Source organism: Rhipicephalus sanguineus, chromosome 11 (assembly GCF_013339695.2).
Source record: "Rhipicephalus sanguineus isolate Rsan-2018 chromosome 11, BIME_Rsan_1.4, whole genome shotgun sequence".
Taxonomy (NCBI): domain Eukaryota; kingdom Metazoa; phylum Arthropoda; class Arachnida; order Ixodida; family Ixodidae; genus Rhipicephalus; species Rhipicephalus sanguineus.
Window position 1 is genome coordinate 64,783,582 of NC_051186.1, and position 10,991 is coordinate 64,794,572.

A 10,991-nucleotide genomic window follows, 5' to 3' on the forward strand; every position below is an offset into this window, starting at 1 on the left:
GTTTTACAGCGAAAGCTGTTATGAGATCATTTCACCGGCCGTTTTTGGCGCCGTAGTTGTCCGCCGCCGCCGCCGCCGCCGGTGTCCGTAACCAGTATCGCTCGAAATAAGAAAAAAAACGAAATAAGAAGAAATTCCAGGATGTAACGAGGTTCGAACCTGGGCCCTCTGCGTGTGAGCCCAGTATTCAACCTCTGAGCCATGCCGGTGGTTGAAACTGCTTTGCAAAAAGGTCCTATACAGGCTTCGTGTCGGGAACGAACCACATTAGCATATGCAATATAGCGTGGTAGAAGAATAAAATAAGCACCAAGCGTCGCACAACGCGAATTCTATAACCAGGCGTCACACAATGCGAATTGCGCAACGAGTAGGTTGTTGATTGCTTCCAACCCATTACAAAGGTCTCTGCCATAATTCTTCGTCGTCATCAGGCACAGCATCAACAAAGTGCGCATAATGCCTTGCATGCGTTTAGCAGATAGCACGGCTCTCCGTAGAATGACGAAAAATGGCACAGTGCCTGCTGCCCTACTTCTCAAAAATTATAATGATTTATAGCGTAGTGGGTTCCTCGCAAGTGCACTTGTATTGGTTGCCAAGGAAGCCCATAAGCGCATGATCCATTTCCTCGGGGTCTCAGTAAAGTTCTTCGCACCCCTCCCCCGTCTCTCCCCCACGTCAGCGTATGTTATACAGCGTGACGGCAGAGGGAAATAGCGACCGGGCGTCACCCAGTGCAAATTACATAACTGGTGGGCCGTTTAAAGCTTCCAACCCATTACAAAGGGCTGAGCCGTAATTCTTCATCGTCATCAGTCGTCGCGTCAACAAAAGTGCACATAATCCCTTACTGACGTGTAGCTGGTACGTCGCTTCTCCGCAGAATGACGAATAATGGCTTAGTAGGCGCTTCCCAACTTCACGAAAATTTGATTTATGGCGTAGTGGGTACCTTTCTAGTGTACTTGTATTGTAGCCCCAAGAGAGCTTACAACGGGCTCTTGAAACGCCGCTCTTCCAGCTTTCGCTGTGACTGTGCTGCGGTTTCAGCGCAGGCCTGGCGTTTTTTTTTGTCCTTGCTACGTTACGTTATGTAAATTGTCTTTTTTGAAATATTCACTGCAAAAATATTATTTACGCACATTGGCAATAAACAATGACTGAACGATTCAAAGGTTTATGTAAAGGAAGCAGTAGCAGGTAGGCTGCCTAATTAGAAAAAGATGGTTCATCGCTCCGTCATAGGAATCGGAATAACACGAAAGTAAAACGTGCCCTTCCAGAAGTAATTGAATGTATACTGTACATTGATACAAGATAGTTTGTACAATGTGTATCGATTTCTGGCAGCTATAGCACCGTTTAACGTGGATGCACCCACTTTGATGATTGGTATTACATCTCCATCCCGACGACTAAAGTTCATGTTAAATGATTAAACAAACCCTTGTGGTAGCTGTAGTAGTTAACGGTGAAAGCGTGATCAGAGAACGAGGTGTGATAGCCAGAACAGCGTCCACATTGGACGCAGAACTTGGTCGCCATCCCGCGGCATGTTAAAATGGGATTGAAGACCACGGCCGGACTAGAGGGAAACGCAAAGCGTGCCGGGCTGCCATGGTAGCCCGGCCGCGATTTTACTGGGACGAGCACGTGAGCGGGGAACGCGGTGTTACAGCCAGGTGAGGCAGGCGCGCGTTGCAGAGCTATTTTAGGGGCGAAGCTCCTTAAGGCGGCACCCGTTCGTCCCTCGTAGTCGTAGTAGTGCGTAACCAGTCGTAACGCTAGTACCAGATCTTGACCTCCAAGGTGGTGCCGGTGGGAGATTTTTCCTGTGCGTTGTTGAACAACAAAAAATTCGCAGCGTGCGCGTTAACTAAAAGCCGAATTCTTCTGTCTCTCATTCCCCATTAGCAGCCATTGGCATGTTCCAGTAGGAAACGTTAGTAGAAGTAGAAGTGTAAGTGTTAGCTAAAAGCCGACTTCTTCTGTCTCTCATTCCCATTAGCAGCCATTGTTTACCTCCAAGGAAGTGCCTGGTGAGATTTCTCCTGTGCGTGATTAAACAATAAAAATCTTGTTCAAAACCCAGTTGATCGATGAAATAAACCAACGAAAGACGCCAGATGTTTTGTAAAAGCAAAACGAAAGAACGCCAGATGTTTCTAAAGCAAAACGAAAAGACGCCAGCTGCTTAACGAAAGACGCCAGATGTTTTCTAAAGCAATGGTTTTCTAAACAATGAAAATTCACAGCGTACATGTAAAATTAAAGTGAGCTGCAAGTCGTCATAACTCATCGAACATTTAGTATAAACGCGTCCGATCTCACGTCGGTGATGATGTACTGGCCAGAATTAACGGAAGGTTCACGGTTTACCGAAGAACCACCGCTGCTTCGCCCACTCACCATCATTCACTCCGTGGATATGCTGTGATTTTTTTGGTTTGATTAGGGTGATGCTATGAGCGAGGCCGACGCTTTTACGACGCTTTTACGACGCTTGGGCTAAGCTCGCCACCTCGCGGTGTGTTAAGGCATTGACAAAATTGAACTTCTATTGAAACGCGCCGAATGGGACGGACGTGTAACGCGTCGGATGTGCTAATCGCGGAGGCCACAGTAATGACGGATTACTTTTCTTTACCGCTCCCAGAGGGCAATACCACCCCGCCGACCGGGAGAGTGGTAGATATAAAAGGTGCGTTTCTGAAGCCTCTAGAGTCTGTGACCGTGGCGCAGTGGATAGCGTGCCCAGCATCTGTTGTTGAGGACCGAGCGGTCGTGGGTTCGATGCCCGTTGAGGAGCTTTTTTATTTGCTATCTGATCGTGTAAATTTTTTCGACGTCACTTCCGTGAAGGAAATATGTCGCTGATGTCTTGGTGGACCCCGGCATAAAGCACTTTCGTGTTAAAAAAATCAGCAGCGGGATATATTAAATGGCATACTTCATTACATTCATAGAGAATAGGTAAGTTCAATAAGAATAGGGGTCTGTTAGGATCAGCTCTCTTTTTCAAAAGTTACAGCAGCTTCTGCAAATCACACCACGCATCTCCACTCATTGTTTCAAAAAACTAAGTAACAACCACTGTAATTACTCCTAGTTCGACTAATTGATGACAGGCGCCTTAACGCACGTTGTGCTCACCCTGCTCAATACAATACCGGGATGTTAGAATGCTTGCTAAGCAGTAGAAGTAGTACAAAATCGCCAGTTCGCAACCCTAGAAGTTTTGCGAACTAAAGAGCATCGTCATTTGCAGCGATAAAAGTCTCAGTGACTCATATATAAAAAGGAGATAATTTCTTTGTGTACCTACACATTTAGGGAAGTACATAAACCTGGTTGTCCTGAAAAAAAAAATGTTGTCTCCATGCTACAGTGATCTTACCGGCACTGCCACCAGGCTATGCAATTGGCGGTTGTAGTTTTTACGAATACCTTGGAGCATCAGATGCATCGTTTGCGGTTTTTGCCTGGCTCATATAAAATAGCGAGGGTGATTCTACAATTCTGTTCCGCTGTTCATATAGCGCGTACGCATATACTTTATGCAAACATGTCAACTGAACTATTACCCTTCCATGAATGCCTCACAAAAATGTCCAGACATCTATAAAATACCAGTTCCAAGAATGTGGCCCAACTTTCAAACAAGAAAGAAAAAAAAACACAGATGCAGTGTAAGTTTAACAAAAAACCAGTAATTTATCCGCACCTCTGTTTGCTTTTTTTTCATATGTGAAGTAATACGCTGACATATGTAAGTTTGGGGCTAGAAGAATGTTTGCTTGTATGTCTGCTTATAAGTTTCCGGAGGGCAGAGACCCCCCCCCCTCGATATTATGATGAATGCGAGTGTTTTACCGGAAATAAATAATGAAAATAGCTGTTTTTCTCAAATAGTCATGGTTTTGCGGCTACCGTGAGTGCTGCGTATTAACGAAGATGACCGCAAACGACGCAGTATCGCTAAAGCCATCAACTTTACCACCTGCATCCGAACAATAACAAAAGCTCATGCTCATGAATTACCGTCCTAGCAGCAACTAGCCGGTGCTAGCTCCAACTTTCAATGTCTCCTGAATGGGCCCCTATTCTCCTGGGTTCTCTTTTATTAATTAACCTAGACGTGTTACTGCTGAAAAAGATACTCTATGTTGTTGGAAGAACGTCACATAGTTGCGTTTAATGTTGAAACCTATATGAAAAATGACGGCGGCACTCACCGCAATAGCACAAATTATATTGGTATTCTTTACGGCAGGTAAGCATTCGAGGAAACGTACATTTGTTTTGAAAAATGTCGTTGCATGATTTTCCTTGTAGAGCTGCAAGAACACAGAATGGATTTCTTCTTGTATGAATGGAAAATTTTCACCAGGTGTACAGAAGAATTTGCAATTTAGCACTATTCGCTTCACCTGAACGCTCGACATTAATATCGGAAGTAGGCGTGGGAGAGCCGGACAAACAAATAAAGATGAGGCGTTCTTCGATGCCGTGGCATGTTTATTATGTAATTTAGGGGAACTAGAAAGAGAGAACGATGCACAGGCGAAATGACAATTAAAAAAATACACATGAGAAAGACAACTAACTGAAAACTGTAGCTGAGCAAACATGTATACCAATAAACGAATGAACTCTATGCGTTCATGGCTGAAAATTCTTGGAAGCAATTACTAGTTAAAAACGCGTATTTTATTAATTTCCTTCGTGACACTGATGTAATGGTGGTCTCACAATTAGGAGATTTCTTTTATTATGTATAGCTGAACGACGCAGTTGTGAGAGTTCTTTTTTTTACATTTTGTTGCTGAGTATTCACACTTACTCTATTATATGTGCGGAATTAGCGCTTTTTAATGAAGAGTATTACTGGCTGCCGTTAGTTATCGTATGACTCCTTTATATATAAGAAAATAAAACGTAAAACATATGGACAAGATACTTAATTTTGTGAGCATGGTCTAACCATCGCGTACAGTAGGTGGAAGCACGTGAAAGGTCGGCAATATTCACTTTCGCCAAAGCCATGTGAAGAATGTGTTAAAACGTGATCACAACACATTATATAAGGTACTTGGGGAAATCCGGTTCCTGTTTAGTTTCCTAACGTCGCAGTGTACTTCCGTCGTTTTGATTTGGCAACAAAGTGCTTATGACGCTCTAATAAAGCCACCACATATTGAAGAAGGTCATATTTAGGTGCTGTTGTGCTATTCAGAACTAGCCAATCGTAACTTGCATTTGGTGCGCATTCGCCTCTTCACAGGTTTGTATGACCGCCTGTGGGCATAGAGTACTTATGGCAAGAAAGAATGTGTTGGGCAATCTGACACTGCTGATTCAGTCAGTGAAGATAAGGTGCCAAGCAGCTTTGTGGGACTGCAAAGTTTCACTTTTATTTAGACCTAAACACCCCTTCACCAGACTTAATTGTGGATTTCGGTTAAACGTTGAGGTTTTTACGCTCCGTCTGGGTAATACATTGCCAAACATATCTATTATGATGCGTTCGTTATTTGGCAAAGAAGAACTTCAACTGTCATGTTGCCAGCCACCAGGATGCACGGACTATTGTGAGCACAAGCGGTCTATTTTCGTTCCTCCCCTAGTCCCGCAAGCGGCGTTATTTCCGAATTCTCCCTCATTTGACAAGAATCGGGGCAGCACATGATATTCACCTGATTAGACTTCACTTTCTTCTTATTTTCTTCATTGACTGTGCTTTTCGGCGCACGGTCAGCGGCGGGGTAGCGCGCTACGCATTAGATGCTGAACTGACGTCACGTCCCGCAGTCAGTGACCTTCCAAACAGTGTATGTGCGTGTGACAATCTTTCAAGAAGCGCTGTTTTACTAGTATGGAAATTATTAATGTGAAAAAGCGTCTTGAACGGCCAACTAAAGATCTGGAACTCTAAATATGTGCTCTCACCAAGTGTGCAATAACATGCAGTGACATTCTGAAAGCAGCAGAGTGTTCCCCCTTGCTGAGCAGAAGTGTTGCAGCTACGGCCATCTGGAGGAAAAAGTAAATTATTAAAGAAAAAGTAGAGCATACCGCGGGGCATTAAATATTTCTTCTATAAGAAATCGTCATTCACAGTTTAAATTAGCAGAACCAGCAACGCTTCATCTAAGTAAAAAATTGAAAGTAATGATAATTATTGGGGTCCCGAAACCACGATATGGTTATGAGGGACGCAACAACTGAAAATATATTATAAAATTGGCTGCACATAAAAAGTACAGTTTTGAGACGTTTTATTGGCAATATGACACGCTCTTTGCATATGAAAATTAAAGAAACCTCCTTGCAGAAGTCAGTAGTTTCTACGAGCTACAAATTGTAGGTCTGCAGACACATTCATTCTTTGAATAGTTATTGCCACCAAGAGATTTAACTCACCATATATAACAGGGAAGAGAAAAAGTTCTCAAGGTACCTAATTGCTTTCAGCAAACAAGAGCAAACGAGAGACACTCAAGAAGCGCGAGATGTCAGAAGTTTCCTTGCTATAATTCATGTGACATTTTACGCCAAAGTACAGTGTTTTGCAGAATGTCAACTTCGAATAGAATCGCCAGGTGTCTTGAGCGTGGCATTGTGAACAGTTGATCCAGTAGTGCTATTCAGCATCTTCGGAAAGTTACTCCACAACATTTTCAACGACATGTTTCAACATTATTTTCAACGACATGCACTTACAACTTTCCGATTCAATAACTTAAGAATAGAGATATTGTGTGACAGATAATCTGAGTCTCAATAATGTCATTAAAGAGAACTATACAAAAGTCAACGGCCCCTGACTTCAGCATCTACTCACAATGTGTTTGCGTTCCTCCGTATATGCAAAAAAGTGAACCAAGCAGAATGCCACCAACGTACACGGCACTCCCTCTCATAATGGCCTCTGAAAATATTTTAAAATGTCATCAGGTTTTTTGTGAACGCACAATGATTAACCCACATAACACGGATTTTGACCGAAAATTGGTTGTCATGGCCCCTTGAACCAGATAAAAAGAGACACCATAGCATATTAAGTTAGTATCACCGCGTGCATGAATTTGACATCTCTTCGTCACACAGTCAATATCAATGAGCGCTCAGTGATCGAGAGCTCTGTGCTGATCTACCACTAACCGGTGAGCATGCATCTCACCATAACTTTCTCTCCTTGGCGCGAGCCAATGGGGCCCTGAACTAAGGGCTCCACCCAATGAGGATAATCCTTGAGGCCTCCGCAAATAAAAGTTTTCTCTCTCTCGAAGAAGAAGAAAGCACACAAGCGAAATGTTCGATGAAGCTTTTAACGTCCCCACTAAATTTATAAAAATTTTACAGAGTCTGTTTGACGGCCGAATTCGAGTGCACGCATTTCTACAGTGATCATAACACCATCACGCTTGGAGGTCCTTCGTTTTGAAGGAAGCGAGACGTGAATTGACGAAAACGCGCCACAGATATATGCAAGAAGCCGGTATACTTTCACTATCACAGCAATAATATTGCTGCACGGTCCATCACTTTGAAGTGCACTCTGCTGGTATTTTCGCACGTGCTGTCCCTAAAATCGCGTGTAGTGTAAGATCAGTGATATCAAATGATAGTCGCTGAATATTCAGTTGTCTATTTCAATAAATGTACGTGCGTTAGGTTAATATTGATTGAGTTTACAAAATAGCAGATAAACTATTTCTACTCTGAACGTATATAATTTGTTCAGGTTAGAGAATATAATATATGATCACTTACATGGAGAACAGCGCGCTTGCTCCAAATAAACGTTTATTCTCTCTCTCTGACATGGAGATCTATCTTCTATTGCTTTGTTAACTCCCGAGGAAAACAATGACTCCTTCCACAGCTGCTCCACTTGCGTATGCACACAGGTGATGCCTGTTGATAAGCTGCAAGCATGAAAGCAACGAAAACTCCGCAGCGAAACAGCTCGCCCTTTATATAACATTTCGAATATGCCACTAGTCTCGATTGCGTGAATAGTAGGTAGCCCAGATACATTACATGCGACTATCGCTGCCTACGCTAAAAAATACGTGTCTGCGCGGCTAAAAAGAACTTTCTCCCGAATTTCAGTGCTTTCTGAGACCCGAAGGAGGCATCCAGATTTTGCAGTTTTTTGGGGGAAAACAGCTACTGTAAATCGAGAAAAGAAATTCGACAGCTGGGACGTCTCGGGTCATGGGCAAAGTATAGCAGATGTTTGCGTGACTACAGCTTGCGCCGCTGAGAAAATCTTCTAGTTTTGGAAATTATTCTAAAGAAATGTCTAGGGGGATGAACTTACCAGAAAATATACTATATTTCAGAGAGAAAATTCAAGTGTCACCTTTCATAAACGCTTCTACAAATGCGCAAAAGAACCCAAGGGGAAACTGATAAATGGGTATTTGTGCCGGGATTCGTAGGCATATTGAAGTCAATTCATGCGTAATACATCTAGCTATATAAGTGCAAATTTGGATGACCTTCTTTCGAGCAATTTCTCCCGCATTACTGTTTTTTTAATTCGTTGGAGCAGACAATGTCAGCGCAAAAATGTTTTTTTTAGGTGAACGTTTTAGACGTATCAGGAAACGCGAGAAATGACAATCGGCATCGGCGCCATCACGGGCGATACAGAAAATCATCCTCCAGAGTTGACGTCAACAGATGCGCTATCATGACGTCGTAGGCAGTCAAAATTTGTGATGTCCCTATGACGTCAAATCACGTGACGTCCCGTGCTTACATCATCGCATGGTCAAAGATGGGCCGATCACTGAGGCAGTCAGAAATCAGGTGAAGTGTGCAAAGCTTGCAATGCCTCCGATCCTGAAAGTAGTGCAGGGGCACTTTAGGTGCAGAAAGCTTTTCGAGGGCGGCGGGGTAGAGTCAGTATATCGACTGAGAACAAAAAGAAGATGGCTTTCGTCTTCCAGTTGTCTTAGGCGAATGCATAAAGGGCCGTGTGTTTAATGGTCCATTAAAAGTACGGAACAATTAAAAAAATAACTGTTTGAAACAATTCCTTGTAGTGTACGTATGTCACCAATAAAGTGATTATCAGTCGCGTTATCTAGCGTTACCCAATGTATTGCCAAATACTTACCGCACTATATGTATGAGGTGCTTACCGCGGCGGAATTCCTCTCGCGTGCTTTCCACAGGACCCGTTGCGCCATCTAACGTTCCTTCATCGTAGTTCCCGTGAAGGCGCTTGCGGTTCCTTTGGGATTTGAAAAGAACGGTGCCCGTTCATACGAGTCGTGCACCATGGCAGCGGTCCCGTCCAGCACTTCATTATACATACCCTGCGATATCTTGCGCCAACGCTGTAAAGCTTAGCATAGAGCCTTTAGCCTGGCTTTTTCCTCCGCGTATCGCTTTTCAGCGCTAAAAAGCGTGGCGTGGCTTTCTAGAACATGCTGTCTTAAGCCTCCAATAAAAATTTCAGAGTCGCCGCCAGCAGTATTTGCTGTGACGAGTACAAATTGCGGGGAACTCTCTGCTGATATACTGTTGTGGTATGCTGCCTCTGTCTTCACCAATTTAGCATTACTAGAACGCCTGCGTCACATTAGAGCTGCATGGTATTTCGTTGAACCACTAGAGCATCTTCAGCCATAGCTGCTTCCTCCCGATGGCGGTTAAGGCGAGCGGCATTTGGAACTTTCCTAACTCCGTGTCGCAGAACGTTTCTCCACTTAAGGGATCCCTGCGACACAAATAAATAGCCTGTCGTTTTCAAGGCTTGTTCTGGTACTGCGGAATGCTCTGACATCGTTGCGCAAGTAGCAACGCCAAAAACGAACCTGTTATCATTTTATTTCACCGGATAAACCACCTTTATTTCGGACTATCGCTACACACGTCGGCTATTTTGGTTATGGGAAGTGATGTTTCGTCATGTCACGACAAACGCCGTGCGTTTTGATTGGCTTGACGCGACAAGTAGCACGTAAAATTCATATGTGTCAGCTAGGCCATATTACCAAGCTTTAAAATATAAAACTCCTTTTTTATGCTTTCTCAGAAACAAGTCGCTTCGGTTTCTATCTGATGTACTTTCAATACAACGGACAGGACGCGAGGTGCACTGTCGAACTGGTGGGAATGGTAATCAAACGATAGTTTTCCGCGTTTTGCCTTCTGCGGCATCGGGCGATATTTGCCAAACCAGCAGAAGCGAAACACGCGGCGCTCTATTCGGCACAATGCTGTCAACGATAAAAGAAAGATTCTAAACGCTTACCAACCGACGCCTTCCGCATCATAGGGCGGTAGCGTTTTTTTCCGAGCCCTCGGAGCCATCCTCGCGTTGCGCGGATCTCAGCGACGCACTTTCAATTTACAATGATGTGTCCGGATCAAGGAGGTTAAAAAAAGATTGCTGGAGTGGCCATTATTGCGCAAGAGTGAAGCCGTGCCCACCAAACGATGGCGGCTGCGCCCGCCATCTTAGTAGGGGCACGATAAACCATCGGCGTTCGGCGAAGGAAAGCGAGCGTTATCATCGCGCGCCAGTCGAGTTTAATATAGCAACGTTTACGGGTCAGATACTGCTCCAAGTGTTCTTTGAGTTACTAGTTTTCCAAAATAAGCCTCAAAGTCGTGGCAAATTTTATTGGAGATCAATCGCCAATACTCATCTCGATGGGTTCCTTTTGTCGTCAACAACGATCATTTATTTTATAATTAACGTAGTACTTACACTAACAGATCAAAACCATTTGATCTCTAAGTAGGCACCACCAGAAAAGAGCATGTTTCCTAGTTCTTCGGTGGGCAAAAGCTGGCTTCACTTTTGCTGGCAAGATGTTGCGAGAATTTTTTTTTAAAACCTCCTTGGTCCGGATACAGCACTACATGCAGGGCATTGCTGCGTCGCAAGATCTCGCGCTCAAGGTTTTTTTAGGTCACCCAGACTCATTGTTTGCACTACACGAGAAACTATGCGACTGGCA

General features: G+C 43.8%; 1 long non-coding RNA gene across 1 annotated transcript; it reads right to left on the bottom strand.

The window, feature by feature from the left end:
• Positions 1-4,276: 4,276 nt before the first annotated feature.
• On the bottom strand, positions 4,277-7,842 carry LOC119374739 (uncharacterized). The gene is made up of 4 exons (XR_005180280.2): positions 7,780-7,842; positions 6,848-6,934; positions 5,953-6,036; positions 4,277-4,340 (listed from the first exon to the last, which is right to left on the bottom strand). It is a non-coding gene; the product is annotated as an uncharacterized LOC119374739 (long non-coding RNA).
• Positions 7,843-10,991: the final 3,149 nt, after the last annotated feature.